This window comes from Symsagittifera roscoffensis, chromosome 3 (assembly GCF_963678635.1).
Source record: "Symsagittifera roscoffensis chromosome 3, txSymRosc1.1, whole genome shotgun sequence".
Lineage (NCBI taxonomy): Eukaryota > Metazoa > Xenacoelomorpha > Acoela > Convolutidae > Symsagittifera > Symsagittifera roscoffensis.
The window spans coordinates 6,988,640-7,002,863 of record NC_087064.1 but is presented as its reverse complement, the minus strand read 5'-3'; positions in this window follow the sequence as shown (position 1 = coordinate 7,002,863).

Genomic DNA, 14,224 nt, shown 5'->3' with positions numbered 1-14,224 from the left:
ATTTTCTTCTAAAGAGATGTTTCTTCAGTAGACCAAATTTCGTTTCCACCGAATTCGACGCATCGGGTTTAAAAAATGCTAGTTTGATCCTGTATGCCTCTAATGCGGCCTGATTCAAATCCAAGAGGTCATTATGGTATGATATCGACTTTACCGAATGTTTAATTGGATCACTGTATCTACTTGGTCCTTTTTTCGACCTCGCGCTTCTGCGTGCAGACGTTTCTTCCTCTTCTGATTCGTCTGAAAACCCTGGAGGGTTATTAGATTCTTCCTCATTCCCCGCATTTTCTTTAGAGTGTAATTTATCTGCATCCGTACGCTGTACTCTTCTCTCAAGCACCTGGTCAGCCAATCTTTTCCAAACTGCTGCCGTTAAACTTTACTGTTGAACGTGTCCAGAATGGCTTCTGGAGACGTATTGCGTGATATTTCTTTCTTTTTACTGTTTGTACTGCTGTGAGGTGTAGATGTCAATTTTGGGACCACTGCTGAGTTTGACGAACACTCTTGAGGTTGTTGTCCTTCGTCTGCCGTGGCAGCGCACTTATTCTTAAGATTGGTTTGTTTTGAATCTTTTGCGCCTGTGCCCCCTTTTATCTTAGATGTTTTGGTGAATGGTCCAGCCATGTTAGGTTTGGCCCTTTTCACCGCTAAATTTAGGCCACCGCCTTGCAAAATATCTTTTAACGTGACCTTTGTCGGACTGTCCTGGAATTTTCTCTGTGCCTCTACTGGATATAAAGTTCGCTGCTCTAGTAGTAAATCCTCGTCAGATCCACTATCCTCAGCTCCCTCTTGCTCGTCGGATTGCCGTTGTGATTGCTTTTGCCGTTTCATCTTAGGTTCTTCTCCTGTTGGGGAACGTCTATGGTTTACCTTGTCCTGCACGACGACCTTCGCTTTGGCAATGTCACTCTTTCGATATATGGCCCCCGCTGCTGTCTTGACAGTAGAGGGCGTTTCTGCAACGACTTTTCCTTTCAACGGCTTTGTGAGGGCCTTTCCACTTCTCCTCCCCTCATCTTTCCTGATCAGTATGGGTGACCATTGGCGCTGACTGACGATATCTTCCGGTTTATCTTCGATAAAGCCACGCTCCCACGAGTACAGCATTTCTTTGCGTAGTTCGGGGTTAATCGTACTCGTCTTCTTCACCGTACGCCTTAGATCATTCGCAGATGTATCGCGTCTGGTTTGGTTCCACCTGGCATTAGCTTCCAAGAGTTCCTTCAATGCCCGCGCTCTCGCCCGATCCTGTGCCGAGTCAACTTGCTGTTTAAATAATGGGCTCACATCTCGGCTGTTTTGTCCTTTTCTGACAATTTTCAGGCCATCGCGAGACTGGTCAATGCGCCTTTTGAGTTGAGAGGCGGTGAGCGCAGAACGTTCCAGGTGTTCTTTATCTAAACGATCAGAATTTCGTAAAATTCTGTCACTCAGAATTTTAAAATCAGTTTTTGGCAATCGACCAAAATGGGCTTCAAATGGCGACATTTGTATTGTTTCTTGTTTACTCCATCGGAGATCACGAAGTATTGTACTAAGACATAATTTTATTGATGTTACATTTTCATCTAGTAACATAACTCCCAATCATCTTTTAACGGTTTGTATAGTACATTCCACTAAACCGCATCCGCGATGATCCCCGACTGGACAGAATTTTTGTTCAATGATATTGTCAGAACAATATTGTCAGACCTATCTATTGCTACCGGCAAATATATATTTTTTTCCTTTATAGTCTTCGAGTGGACCAGCATAATCTAGCTGAACTTCCTGACCCGGCTGCGTTAGCAGCGGAAGAGGTTTACTAGCATTTTTCGGAATGATGTACTTTGCATTCTTACCATAGCGGGTGCAGCTTCTGCATTCCTCCGCCAGATTGACTATATCTTTGTGCATGTGCGGCCACCACAGGTATTTCGAAACATCTAGCATCGCTTCCTGACCTGGGTAACCGCGATGAATTCTCTTCAGCACTGCTTGCCGCAATTGCCCCGTAACAGCTAGCCTGTTGTCCACCAATATACAGTCATCCACCACGGAGAGTTGATGCCAGAGAGGATTTGTATACGGACCCATCAACTCGAAACTATGACGATCGTTTCTTTTAATCACTCGCCGAAGTCTATCCATCCAAGCATCCTCCGAGATCAACTCTGCCAACAGAATTCTATCGAACAACTTGGTAAGATTGTCGAGACTATTTTCTGTACTCGTCTCCACTTGGCGAGGGTCGACTTTCCTAGAGTTGTGAGTTATCTTTTCCTTTTTTAATCACACTGACTTCTGGGCTCTCGGACGGACTTTCAGCTGTAAGATCCACTTCTATTATTGGTGGTTTCTCTCTTTGGACATTTGTCTCCAACTCCTGTTCTCGTCTGCTTCTATCTTCCAGTGTTGTCCGCGCTTCGAGTTCTAGTAAGCTTTTCGGGTTATCGGTTTTTTCTGCCCCCATGAGATCGCAAAATGACATTAGATTTGTCTCTGCTGATTTGCCAGATGTGATTTCTTTATATCATTTGGGTTTGATTGACATCTTTACTGTTCGCCACTCAACCTGGGGTACGTCTGAATTGGAAGTGTCCGAGTCCTGCCTGCTGCACGCTGCTCCTCTTTTCACGATGCGTGTCCGGGAAAAAGTAGTTTCCGTCACCTGCTCTGTCAACTCGTCCCTCTGATTTTCATTTTATCTTTTCGTTAATTTCTTCGACTTTCCGGACCCCGATTGTTTTTTCTCCATCCTTCTAGTGATCGCCGATTGTTTTGAAATTTTGATGCAATCTTTTTCGTTTGAGTTTTTAACCGACTGCTTAGTACGACAAATCTTGTTTAATGTGTTTTTCTCATTCTGTTCGCTTTGAAAACGTGAGCTTTGACCGTTTTCGATCCGGTCGAGCTTTGTCCAGTTTTGAACAATCCGGTCACCATAGCAACCGTGTGATGAGCTGTCTTTGCAGTGGCTAATTTCGCTTCTTTATTCCAGAATGTTCTAGAATGTTAACGTCAATATTTTGATCTGTTTCACTAAGCCGACTGCTCAAACAGTCGAGCGCTTTGTGAAAGCTTTCAATCGAAGTCACTACAAATCTCTCATCTAATTCAGATTCAGGCCATGGTTCTCCATTGGGCTCTCTCGACGGATAATCAACGATACCCATATCCCTTCCCGGAATATGGATAACCTTAAATTGATACGGTAGTAATTGATCCGTCCACCTAGTTAATCGAAATTGATACGTTTTATCTGAATTATGCTCCCCCAAAGCAGACGTTAACGCTTTGTGATCTGTTGCTATGACAAATTCTTTTCCCAATAAATAATGTTTGAAGCGATCTACAGCCCAAACTACTGCTAGCAGCTCGAGTTCATTAGTAGAATAATTTTTCTCTTGGGAATTTAGATGCCGGGATGCAAATGCAATCGGTACCCATTTGTTTTGATCGGACCATTGATCAAGAGTAGCGCCGAGTTTCTTTAGATGGATCATAATAGTTTAATAAAGCGATATTAGCTACTGCTTTTTTTTTATTTCCTCAAATGCTACAGAGTGTTGATTGTCACGATCAAATTTTTTCACTGGTAGTCGAACATTCTTCATTTTCTTTTTTTCATTTTCTTCTTTCAATAGTGGTCGAAGTTTATCAGTTAAATTAGCCGCATTCGGAATGAATTTAGATAAATTATTAATACTGCCCATGAACGATCTAAGTTGTTTTAGTGACTTGGGAGGCTGTAAATTTGCAATGGCCTCAGTTTTCGTAGTTTTTGGTTTTATACCTTCTGCCAATAAATTATGGCCTAACCAATTCACTGAGGGCTGAAAAAATTCACATTTTGTAATTTTTAATGCAAGATTTTCATCATCCAACTTTTGCAACACATTTCGAACCAATTTCTCATGATCCCCAGCTTCCCCCTTTGATACAATTAAAATATCATCCAGGAAGCAAAAGGTATTTTTGGAATGTTTCAATGTTCTATCCATTGCTTTTTAGAATTCAGCGGGCATGTCAGCCAACCCGTAGAAGCCTGTCAGAAACTTATATGTTCCCGTTGCCTGACCTCATACGATGTTTGAAATTGCATTGTTTTGCTGTGTCCGCAGTTAGTCTTATTTGACTGTAGGCATACTTTAAATCCAACACGGTAAAATACAGTGTACCTTCTGATGTTGCCGTGATTATTTGACTAACCCCATCTATCAGTCCATCCACGTTTGGCATCTGATATTTATTTTTGTACAATTGTCTATTGATGGGCTTTGCGTCCAAGGCTAACTTAATTGAATTGTCTTTCTTAACTGTGATAACAATTGAAGCAATAAAACAATCACTTGTACATTTATCCAATTTTTCAATGTGTCCTTCCGCAAGTAGTTTATCTAGCTCTGCTTGTACCTTATCCTGAATGTGTATAGGGATTCTCCTACCTTTTTCTTGGATCGGACATAAAGGATATTTAAATTTTGTATTCACGGTATGATTCTTTGACTCCCCTTGTCTGTCGAAAAGATCTTTAAATTTACTGTAGAATTTTTGCTTCCAAACTTCTGACTGCTCGCACAGTAGCACGTCAAACCTGGATCTTCGTGTTGGAGCTGGTTTTTCAGTAGTCTGAATTCCCAGTTTACTTTGAAGGTCCAGACCTAGTATACACCACATACGTCTTTCCGTGACTAACAGTATCGCTCCCAACACTTCCCAACCCGCCGAACGCAGATTCGCTTTCAGAGCTCCTAATATTAAAATAGGTCGTTTATTGTAGTCCACAAACGGCGCGGACAGGTTCAGCTTCTCTGCTGGAAAAAATTTTGAATTCGTAGGTCCTTCCAAATTTTGTTTTGTTGTCACCCAATTCAGAAGTGATTCTGGACTACCCGTGTCTATGTCATATTCAATGCTTTAATTTGATGAGATTTTGGATTCCTTCGGATCTCAATTTTCTCAATAGTTTCAGATTTTGCCGTCATTGCTTTCTTCCCGTCGTTTCCCTCTTGGTACACATTCGCTAATACTCGTTTGTTGATGTATTTTTCAATTTCTGCAATGGAGGTGAAGTCTTCTTCTACCGCCATTATCTCAAATTCGTCACAAGAGTCAAAATTTTTTATTACATTGCATTCCTCTTCCGAACTAGAATCTTCATTTGCGACTTCGTTTACTTGCTGTGATCTGCACATTTTTGCAAAATGATTGGGTTTGTTAGATTTCTTACACGATTTACCCATTGCCGGGAAGTTTTTTAGATGTCCTTCTCCAAACACTCTACCACATCGTGTGCATTGTTTTTGATCCCCTTAGATCTTGTAGTATTTCTGTTTTCATACTGTTTCCTTCTATTCTGATTTTGACCTTGTCGTTTGGAGTTATACCCCTTGTTTCCAATTGCCATAACCGGTTCTTGTTTTATTTTCATTTGTGAATTTGGAAATAATCCTGAGTTGTTAGTACTCGTTGAGGACTTTTGAAATGCTTGAGTAGTTTGCTTACTCTGTTCTAATTTTATTGCACGTTTTAGAACTTCTTCAGGAGAAAATGTTTCAAAAGTTAGTGTGTCTTGAAGAACAACATTCCTCATCCGGGATATAAATAGATCTCTCACCAACTCTTCTTGCAGTCCTCCCAACTCCACCTTTGCTGCTTGTGCAGTCAATGCCGCATGAAAGGATTCGATAGTTTCATTCGTTTCATGAGATCGTTTAAACAATTTGTATCTCTCGTAAGTAATGCATTTCGTCTTTTCAAATGAGATTTTGGCTACTCGCATTATGTCCCGAAATCCAAGTTTGGATATTTCTGTGTGAGGATTCTTTTGTATAAACTTTTTCTTTCCTTCTGCGCCCAAAGCGAGAAATAATCGTGATGTCAAACGTTATCCAACTTCATGATAGAATACGTTGTGTCCTACATTAGGTCCCCTCATAACCCGTTTTTCATTTTCTAGAACCACTCTGTCCCGTGCCAATCTGTTCTGGGCTTCTCTTTCTGCTACTGCAGGCGCATCCTCGTTCGGCAGTGGTGGTTCAGGAACTGGTAGAGGTTCTTCCAGAACAACTTTGGGTTCTTCTAACATAACTTCTGGATCCACATTCTCTTTGACCGTAACAGCTAATAGGAACTGATCAAACTATGTTTCGAAATTCCTCGGTGGATCTGAGTTTGCAGAGGCCCAGAATACTGGGATTCCCATAACTGTCCTATTGTCTTGAGCTGTAAAACCGGATCCTGCTGGCTGCGCCATGTGATAACTTATAGAACCTATGATGTTTGGTAATGAAAACAGACGTGGTTTCTAAGAGTTAATTTAAGGTTGAAACCGTATTGTTTTTAACAGCCTAAGATCTGTGGCTAACTGTGCGCCGAGCTACAGTTAAGAGAATGAATGTCTTCAATAACAATAAAGGTCACGCATTGTTGACCTTGATCTAAATAATAACATAATATAATTTATAGATATAAATATGAACAATAATATGGTTACTGCAAATGCAGGAGCAGTTGCGGTACCACTCTCGAATAAAAGCTGAAAACTTGTGGGAGATACGAAATTGATTTATTTTATACTAATTCAGAAAACGTGATGCTTTGAATTGATCAAATTGTTTGGTGAAAAAAATGGAAAAGAACATACCGATAAAAGGTTGAAAAAAGGACATCAACTGCTGAAATCTATAAAACATTCATTGAAGTAAATGGGAGTGGAATATTGTAAACACAAAAATAGCAAAATATTCAAATTTAAAAAATAAACTCAAAATTGCACTGTTTAACATGCGGATATCTTGGGACAAGAGTTTTTCAAGAAAAATAAGACTGTACAAGTTCAAAAAAATGTGTATACTGGCTAATAACAAATTCGGTCAACTTTTTTTAAAAAAATCATAGCTTACTTGAAGAAAAACATTTGTTCATTATTTTAAAAGTTTCAATTAATGATCATTAATTTAATTCTTTATAATTTTTGTTGACAAGAAATGAAGAACAGTTTCAAAGACATCACTTGTCATGCAGCAATACTTTTTGATTTTTTTGAGTGAAAAAGTGTTAATGCATTGGAAAAAATTATTCTTTTGTACTGAACACTCGAGGGCAATTTTTCTATTTTTTTAGATCATTGAAAACGGTAGGAAGTAAGTTTTCAGGTGTGTATTGGTTTTTTCTTTTTTTCCAAGCAAAATCAGCCACCACAAATAATCATCGGAGTGAGTTGAGTGGTAATTCATATTATTACTTTTTCGTCGTGATTCGAACGACATCTAAAAACTTCCAAAAAACACTCCTATTTTCGAAAAAAAAAACATTTTTAAAACTTTTGATTTTAAGTTCAATTTCGAGAAAAAAAATTGGTTTGAGTATCGTTCATTACATGGAAAGAAACTTTTCCAAACTCACAAAACTTAATTTTACTTTCAAAAAATTTAATCTTGCAGGTTTTTTTTCATCGCTTGTTTGACGACATGGACTCTCAGTAAAAAAAACTTTGCACAAACAATAATTTAGAAAAAAGATTTAATTTTTGTTTTCTCGTTTTTATTGAAGTATTTTTTAAAACAAATTTTGTCGGTCATGCCTGATTCAATAATTCTCTACGCGATCGTATAGTGCTCGAAACACATCACAACTAAAAACGACACTAGTTTGATGAAAATTTTGAAACGTTTTTTTTCTTATTTTTTTTTATGAATATGGTCGAACTTTTTTGTGCGTGCTACTTGCACAGCGACCGGCTATCTTTGTAATTATTATTATTTTTTTTGGATTCCGAGAAAAAAAATTCTCTCTCTAGAAAAATTGGTGTCCTTAAGTAGACGAGATTTGATTTTAAAATGACCTCCTACAATTTACCACACTTATATCCTTAATTTATTAGCTTCAAATTCCTGCTTTTTTCAACCAAAAAGTTTCAGCCGTAGTTTTAAGAAAAAAAAGAATAGGAAAATTGCAAAAAAAGATAGAGAAGAAAACACTTTTGACAAATCTAAAAAAAAAGTTTGACAAGGTTTTGAATTTCAATAATTACTAAAACTACCTTTGGACTGTGGGGGTAACTTCTGCAACTGTCAGATGCCATTGTGACAATATCAACAATAAGTTGCCTATTTCAAATATGAGCTCCGGGAAAACGAACATTATGGTGCTGTGAATACTGATTTGTTGTTGTCAATGAGAAAACTGCTGTGAAGGAAAACTATTATTGACCACTGGGCAAATCAATATCATTTTGAAGAAAAGAGTGACGATTCAGCAGGTGCGTGTATGCACCTGTAAACACACAAAAGCTACTAATTCAAAAAAACTGCAACTTTTGGCAATTAAACTGTTTATTCCTTTTTCGTTTTTTGTTTGTCTAACTCACTTTTTCAAAAACTGACTACAATAGGCTATTAATTTATCAGCAAAAGAGCAATCAAACGTTCGATTTTCAGACAAAAACGAGGTTGGAAGTTCAAAATAGCAGCAATATTTCGAGTGAGAAAACTCTGGGGAACTCGGCTTCGAGAGTCAAAAAGACAAAAACAAAATAGAAATCATACAAAATTACACAGTTTTACAACTAGAAGAACTGAATTCAGTCCCAGGTACAAATAAGAAAAAACTAATAAATTCACTGCGTCAGGGACACTATACAGACAGATTTGCCTATCTAGTAGCACCCATGCCGGTTCACTTTGAACGAGGAAGATCTATCAAAACATTTAATTAGAAAGTGAATAACAGCTCTTAGAAATTCCGGTTGTCTCTTGCAAAAAATACTCTAAAAATGGCAAGAAAATTTTAAATCCAGAGTTTTTCTTTTAAATTTTTGGGGTGAATGAATTATTTATCTACGCAGCATTATAACACTTAGTTCTTATTAACAGAGCATGATTAGCCATTTGTTCTGAACAGGCTAGTTTTCCCCTGCAAAATAAAATCAGTCTTTGACTGAGTTGAGGCAAAGACGAGTTATTGAAACAAAAAATGGTTGAAGAAAATTCAAAAACAGTTATAATTTTGCATTTATCAAAATTGCTAGTACTTTGATCAAACTGTATTTTGAAAAATATGGTTTCTAACATTTTTTCCTGGCGATAAGATTTTAGTTAAGTATTTTTTATCAAAACGATAAAAATTAATAGAAAAGACAAGCCATATTTTTTTTATATTTTTTCCTCTTATCATTTTACTTGGAAAAACTGATGTTCGAACAATTAAATGAGTATTTGAGTAATTTTTGTCCAACCCAAATTAATTTTTGGTTTAAGAAACCCGGGTTGACCAAAAACGCTTACCATACAATTCTCATAAATGGGAAATTTCTTTTCATACAATTTCATGCAATTCCATACGTACAGAAAAATTGTATGAAAACTCTATGATAAGCGTTTTCCCATAAATGGAAATTGTATGATAGGTACTTTCTCCATAAACCAAAAAGTTGTTTTTTGTTCGTAAATTTATTTTCTGACATTTTTTTGGTTGTGTTTGCAACCGAGCACAAGTGACAAAGACCTTGGTTACTCAAAGCACCAAAGGTTGGACGGCCTTCCATTTACAATGCATAGAAAACAACCTGAATTGTCTTCGAGTTGTCTTTCACAAATGATATAACAAAAGTAACAAACTTTTTGTTTTGGCAAATTTTTTCAATGATGATTATTTTAAATTTGTGAATTTGCAAATTATCAGACATTGATCAGGGCATACATAAACACGCCATACAAAAAAATAAAAATTTTCAGCGTTTTTGAAAAAAAAATTAAGTGAAAAGAAAAATGCGAATATTATTGTATCCAGGACTAGTTTATGCACACAAAAAATTAAATTTTGCATGCAAAAAAATTCTTTCGGAAAATGTTTGCTTGCGTACAAAGTCGGTTTGCGCTTGAAAAAAAACTTTGGGGCAAATTTTTAAAATAACTTTTGTGTCGTATATGGAAATTGTATGGTAAGCATTTTTTTCAAAAAAAAAATTAAAATCAGTTTTTTTGTCTTCAGTCTGTTCAACTGCTCTCAAAAAACCGCAGAAATGGCTTAATTTTGTTTCTATTATTTTTCGAAGATGTATGAAAATTGTATGACAAGCATTTTCTCCATACACTTGATGTATGGAATTGTATGATAATGATTTTTGTTGTATGGAATTGTATGATAAGGTTGTATGAATTGTAGGATTTTTCGGTGTATGGAGGTCAACCCGTGAAGTTGTGATGATTAATGAAACTGGTCATTCTATTAAAATAGTCATCTCTTCTATCAAGCTCAGATATGAAATGTTTAAAAAAAGACCAGTTTCATCAATCATCAGAACGTTTTTCGACCCGAAAACTATTTGGGTTTTGCAAAAATCATTCAAATGCTCATTCAATTGTTCGAATAACACAATTTCTACGCAAAGCGATAGAAAAAAGATATGTAGCTTGTCTTTTTATTGGTCTCAAAAAAATTTTTTTAATGTTGTCAATCGCAACCGCAACCGCATCATTAATTTCTATGCAAAAGAACATCATATTTGTGGTGTTTAGAGGAGTAACTGTAAATTTGCTGTGAAGATGTTTTTCCAGTCGATTGCAAAATGTTGAAAACAATGACGGCTAATCTGATACACTTTATTTAGAATAGTATTTTTAAAGAAGGTCCAGCTCTGATTTAACCTATCTTTTTATAGATTTTGAAAAACTTTTTTTTTGCCAAAGCATTTTGGGGTTTTTCACTCAAATTATTTTGAAAAAAAAGTCTTGAAAATTATCCACTCTTGAGGAGACAAAAATTCATCTTAACGAGAAGTATTTGAATCAATTAGCTGGCTTCATCCTAATTGGGAGTGATTTAACGCTAAAACAACTCAACGCCAACGCTAGACGTTTATGGAATACTGGAACTACTAATATTTATTACAAATTGGCCAATTTGGTATTCTTCAAACTTGCATAGCTCCACTGAAAAAAAAGGTTCAATGAAATAACAAAAAAAATCCAGAAAAAACCTATGTAAAAATTTAGCGTCTCAAGTTTGCGCAGACCACGTGCAAGCCTAAAAATAAATTCAATTAGTCATAAATTTTGTTCTTTTTACTGCCATAAATGTCGGCTGCGTGAAGCAACTCTTCGCTGTGCTGAAAAACAAAAATTATCCAGTTTTTTCTAGTACACTGATAGAAATAAAAGTTTCTCGTTTTTTGATCTCAAATTTTGCCAACATTTTTGAGAATTGTAAAATAATTTCTGCTAACTGCAAGTTTGAGTGCAAAATTTGCATGTTCAAGCCTTTTTTGAAAGTCAAGATAAAATAATACAGTTTTATGGCCCACAATCTTATCCTAAAATTTAGTCTGCATAGATATCAAGGCTTTTTTCTCAAGTATCAGTTGATGCTAAATTTAACAATCAGTAATTCATTTCGGCTTTAATTTACTTTACGTGAGCCAATTTGACTGACAAGTCCAAATTTATCTTCAAAGAGGGGCCATGAAAAAGTAATTTGTCATTGAAATAAGGTGGGGATTTAACCACTTTGCCATTTTTTCTTTTTGTCCCATATCTTGCGTTTAGCTTCAATTAATTTTTCTTGGTTTTGATTATTTTCTGTCAAATGACTGAAAGTTTTCAGCACGCAAGTGTTTGCAACAAAAAATTACTGGGCTGAGATTCTTTTTAAAATTAGATCTTATTAAATTTCATTTTTTTTGTAAATCAAGTCGCAAACTTCAATGAGTTTCTGTTGTAATAAGCTGAAAAAAGTACTGATGTAGACCACACCGATAGAAAATTGCCATTGTAATCAAGAGACAAGCTCTCTATATCAAAGAACAAGAAGAAAAACAAAAAGCAAACGAAATGTTGCAATCTAAATCTGTCTCTAGATTTTAGTTATTCATTTTCAATATTTATCGAACCAAAAAAAACTATAATTTCAATAGGTCGAAAAACCTTATTTTAATTTCTGCTTTTTTGTTGTTGTTGCGTTTTTTGAAGAAATGCTGAGTATTTTAGCTTGAGTTTTTTCCTTCGGTCGAATTTCAGCGATCGAATAATAGTTTCACCAGTTTTTTATACTCCATTGACGAAATCTACTCCCTGAGTTCATCTTTGATTAAATCTTGTAAATTTTTGGGGTTTGAAAGTTGCCAAATTAGCTATGCTTTGAATTCGAGACTTTATTTATGTTGCTTTGACTGTACAAAATATACTTGTGCGTGGCGAACCATCGTAAGCTGCTCAATTGTTCAAAATGACGCAACCTAATTGGTCTATCAACTTCTTACTGCTCGAAATCTTACAATTTATGTTTAATATTGTCCGAAATTTATGAGTCTGCAATACTTTTTTGTCATTAACTATTCATTGCCAAATAAGGGGCAGTGTGAGAGTTCAGAGCTTTGAGCTTTGACCTGATATAAGAGCAGTTTTGTTGTAAAGTTTGGTTCTATAAATGTTCAATGATCAATTTAACTTTCTGGAAATCAAAAAAAATAAGTCGGCTTAGATTTTGTCTCTTTGTTAAACTATGAAAAACAAATAGGACTTATAGAGTCAAAACAAAAAAAAATGATTTGCATTAGTTTGATGATAATTATGTGCTGGGGTGATTCCTTTTGAATCGTTTTGCTTAAACTGTCTGAAAGATTTTGACGCCTTGAGCTCAAAATTAAAAAGAAATTTTATCAGCGAATTATTTTTGTAAAACTATAATGCTTAGCAGATTAACATTTTTCCAACATGGGACGCTTACTTCGCGCGAAACTTTGAATTTTGTCTTACATTTAGTGCAAGCAGTTGAACAAGCATCAGTTTTCTGTCAATTCTTCAGGAAATTGGAACAATGAACCTTCTTTAAGAGTAATGAACGTAGTGAAGACTCTTTTAAAGGTCTTGCTGATTTTTTGTTTTTTTTTTCAGGAAAAAATCTTAACATATTGATGCACCTAGGTATAATGCGCTTGCTGAATTCAATTAAAATTCATTTGGTGAAAGTGACGTAAACAGCAATCTCGAAATACGAACGTGGAAATGGCGCCAAAAAATATGAACGATTTCTAGTTTCGAGGGTGTAATTTATTTTCAAGATTTTCCAGCGGAATAAAAAGTTTACCTACTGGTCCAATTTTCTCAAGTTCGGTTCATTTTATCAAAAACTTGCCAATCATAAATTGTTCTAGAAATTCAAAAGCTTAATGGGCATATATTTTTTCTTTGCAATTCAAAAGTTGAGATGTTTTCAACAAAATCAGTGTTTTTGAATATTTACTTGCGTTCATTACTCTCTTCCAATAATCGATTGGCTGAGTTTTTTTATTTGAATACAGGTTTCGAATCTCAAAAAATGAACATACATTTTTCCAAATAATTCATTTAAAAATTTTAGTTTTTTTAAGTTTACATAAAATTTTAAATTAGGGGGCAGCCAGGGGGCAGTTCGGCTCTGCTCTTATGTCTGCCTTTGCTCTTATGTTATTGCTGTCTTTTTTTGCTTTGCTTATTGCAAAACAATAACTGAAGTTTTAAAAAAATTACCAAAGAGTTTTTGGAACCAATTGGCTTCAATTATTTATACTCTTACTACTTTTGATCAATGTCGCTTTTAATGTTCCAGTTTAAAATTTTTTAAAGGTTTATAATAACAGATTAAAAATATACAACAAGGCAAAGCTGCGTTTTCGAAACACAAGCCAACAAGTGCCACAATTTAGCGCTTCAAAAGGTTCAACAAGGAACAAAAAATGAGTTTTGCAAAATAAAAGACCCCGATCGCGAGTTAATCAAAAGTAATCGGACATCCATGTTTTCCAGTTGGCTACACTACAGACTTGTGTAAGTGACACTTAAAAAAACCAAAGACAAGAGGCAAAAGAATTTTTAAATTTTACAATAACAAAAGTTTTACATGCAATAATTTGGAATGTAATCAGCTAAAGGCAACCAAACTAAAATTGTTTGTAACAAATTTAAAAGTATAAAATTTAAATTGTGTTTTATTTATGTACTTATAACATTTCGCAAAATATTATAAAGGCAAATTTTAATTATAACAAGACTGCTCGTATCAGGGCGAAGCCCTGAATGTTCCGACTGCCTTTTGAGGTTTATGGAGCAGCAGTAATAACATAAAAAAATTAAATGAAATAATATAAAATGAAAATTTTTTTTTCTAAAATTTTAAAATTTTTTTGAAAATCATCCCCCCACACGCCATATAAAGTATAAAAAGATAGATTTCGTTCCTTGTAACAAATCAA